Genomic DNA, 3720 nt, shown 5'->3' on the forward strand with positions numbered 1-3720 from the left:
AGTGTAAATGAGGTTGAACAGCATGACAAGATTTTTTTTTTAATCCGAGATACGGATCCGCTGCTGCTGATGCATTACAATACACAGTTACACACACAGGCAGGAAATACGAAATTCCGTTGACGTATTTTCGTTCCGTTACGAACATTCGTTATATTAAAGTTAAAAGCAAAGTACATTTCTATTGGAGTTGATGGTATTTTTTTTTCAATCCGAAATGCGAAATTCGGATACGGAATTCGTATTTCGTTTTGGTTGACCAATCAGAGGTTCTCTTCTGCTGCTGAGAGTTGCATTAGAATACAAGCAGTAAATACGAAATTCCGTTGCCGTATTTTCGTTCCATTACGAACATTCGTTTTATATTGAAGTTAAAAAGCAAAGTACATTTCTATTGGAGTTGATGGTAGTTTTTTTTTAAATCCGAAATTCGGATACGGAATTCGTTAACGGAATTCGTATTTCGGATAAAAAAAAACAACTACCACATCGACTCCAATATTAACAAAGGTATTTTGCTTTTTAGCTTCATCATAACGAATGTCCGTAAAGTTACGAAAATATAACCGCCACTAACGAAAATTCGTATTTCGTACGAATCGGAATTGAGTTCAGTTACGAAATACGAAATAACGGATATTCAGAAACGAAACAGAACAAATTTTTTGACGGCGCACAAGTCTAATGAGCTCCTCTTCGGGATGTGCTTCAAGAAGAGCTCTGGAGAAAATTTTTGGAAACCCTTGCAGTGGGGCTACTCCTGCACTGCATGGTTCAAGTGCTCGTTTGGGGGGAAAATAAAAAAGTTATACTCACCTAATGCTCTGAGCCGGCTTGCTTTTAGACTGGTCCCTGGAGCTTCTCTCCTCCACTGTAGCGGTCTAAGGTCCCGTAAATCATCACGTTCTATACACTGTGTATAGAATGTAAGAACATTCCATCACTACAGCGTAGGAGGAGACAGACTGGAGGAAGCGCTCTCACAGCCGGCCAGCTCAGAGGATTGGGTGAGTATAGCTTTGTTATTTTCCTCCCCAGACCAAAACACACAGTTAACCCTTGCAGTGCGGGGAGTAGCCCCACTGCAAGGGTTAACAGTAATTTTCCCTGGAGTTTTGCTTTCAGTGAACTGGGCTTAAAGTGGTGGCCAAGTGTGGGATGGTGATCTTTAGAGTCCAGTGCTCCCTTTAATATTTGTTTTTGTGGATGACTATTATTTTTGTTCTTTTATGCAGCATTGTAAAACGTAAGCTATTTGTTGCTTTCTATCTGGAAATGTATGCGTTTTTGTGGATTTTGTTATATGCTTTGATTTGGACTTTGGGGTTCATCTAGATGCAAATTGTACATGCACGTTAAATATATTTTGTTTGTACCCAGTTGCAGCTTTGATAACGTCGACCTTTATCCCCTTTGACTAAAAATCACATCAGCATTGAGCTCTGCATGCTGATATTAAATCATCTTACATTCATTAGGTAAACAAACATATTTTTCTTTTACTGACAATTTCTTTTTTTTCTACTTCCCGATTCTCTTTGGCACAAATGATGCAATCGTGCCCCAGCATTGCATCCTGGGAAGGTTACATCAGCATCGCTGGGAAATCTCATCTGTAATCTCATGAGATCTCAGGGAAAGGCATTTTCCTCCCCTGAGATGATGTGCATGGTCACATGTTCTAGTCACATGTCTAGTCACATGTGCCAGAATTCCAGGAAGTAAAGGGAGATTTATTACTTTGCCCATAAACATTTCTAAAGGTGTATTTGTTGGTATTTTAAAGATATGGGTAAAGTTCCTCTTTAAAGCTCTGAAATGGCCATAAAAGACACGGTAGATGGGCTTTTCTATTTGCATCTTTTTCAGTGGGCCTGATCAGTGAGTTTAAAGTATATCTGAAGCCAAAATTTATAGCTACATCATTTTTGTGAACACTAAATAAAAAGCTGATTATGCCATCAGAGACTTGTAGAATGTCATTCGGAATTTCATTTGATTCTAATTAGGGATGCACCGATACCGTTTATTTTATAAATATTTATTATGATAATATTTATTTATTTTACCCATATTTTTTATAACCCACCGCCTGCCTTCCTGATTGGCAAGGAAGTCGGCTCCATATTCCCTTAACTGCACTGCCAGTCAGAGGAAATCTCCCTCTGACCGGAAGTTCCGGTATCAGGGGAAAGTATCGGAGCATTTGGGTGAGTACAAGTACTCGCCGAAATACTCTGTATCGGCACAGATACTAGTATTGGTGCATCCCTAATTTTAACATTTTTTGTAAATGAATAGCGTTTCCTAAAAGAAAACTACATTCACTGTTAGAATTTCATTCATTCAAGAAAAAAATTCCATCCTGCTCCTACGATTTTTATTTTATTTATTTTTTGCCACTACAGTCGAAATCGATAATTTGACCCCATACAGTATATCTATTAGAAAATCAAATGAACGTTCCAAAAATAATTTTATTGTAAACAAAACTCCAGCAGTGTATACCCAGTTGTACTCTTTTATCTTGACTTTCTCCTTGTCTACACAAGTCTACACAAAATATTTTTTTTCCCAGAAAGCATTTTTATTATGGTAGCACCAAGTTATATTGACTCTCCAAACATGACAAGGTGCCGTTTTTCTTTGTGGTGTATTTCTTGGTATTGTTTTTTTCAGTCTCCTTGTGCATTCAATATATTACAAAGTATATACTGTATGAGAGATTTTTCCCTTGTTGAACTAATACAACATAGCTGCCATATATTTAATTTGTTTGAGGACAAACCTTGAGTTCCTCTGTCTGTTGGCAAGTTCTGTGTCCTGCGGAATATCTCTGCAAAGCTCTTGTGTTGGTTGACCTCTTGCCTTGTCACTTTAGGAAAGGAAGCAGAAGTAAATGTTTGGTAGTTCTTAGTTGATGTGTTCCCCCTATTATTCCACACAAACCATTTCTCATAGATGAAGTGCAGTACAAGCCATGCATCTGCTGGCCAAGTACATCCTGAACAGCAGAATACTGTTGAAAGAAGAGTGTGTTGTATGGGAGACACTGAGCATCAGTACATCCTCACTGAGGGCTTTGTTTATACAGCATACAGAGGCAGGTGAGTTAAAACTGAAGCAGGTGTCCTCCATCCAAACATTGCCTGATAAAGAAAGACAAGCTGGATAGCATTGATCATCCTGGGACAATTAACTCATGCAGCAGAACCACTTTTCTTTAATAATGGAGGCTCTTTCTCTTCCATTGTTAAATCTTCGATGCTGAAATAATAATGTTCGAAATGTAATAATGTCAATGCCTAGGAACCTGTTTATCTTAGTTTTTAGTTAGTTAGCCCAACTGTAGGCAATTTTGCATAGATGGGTAACCCAGATAGCAAGCAATTGAGCTGCAAGTTTGAAAATTACTTGCTAAAGTATTTCAGACTTGCCAAGCTTCACAATTTTGCAGAGCTCTTGCTAAGACCTGCAGGACTCTTGCTGTAGACTTGCCAAGCAAATTTGCTACAAATTCAAAAAGTGTCAACTAGAACTTGTGCTGCGAGTGTTCTGCAAGTCTACAACTTGCCAGGAATGTGTTCAGTAAGTTAACAAGAATTACAATTTAACCTTGACACAGGTTTGTGGCAAGTTATCCTTGCTATCTGGGTAAGGTTTTTCAGGTTGTAAAATGTATGCAAAGACAATGTATATAGTTTTACATAGACTGGGGAA

Source organism: Nanorana parkeri, unplaced genomic scaffold (genome assembly GCF_000935625.1).
Source record: "Nanorana parkeri isolate BGI_ZX_2015 unplaced genomic scaffold, ASM93562v1 scaffold107, whole genome shotgun sequence".
In the NCBI taxonomy this organism is placed as follows: domain Eukaryota; kingdom Metazoa; phylum Chordata; class Amphibia; order Anura; family Dicroglossidae; genus Nanorana; species Nanorana parkeri.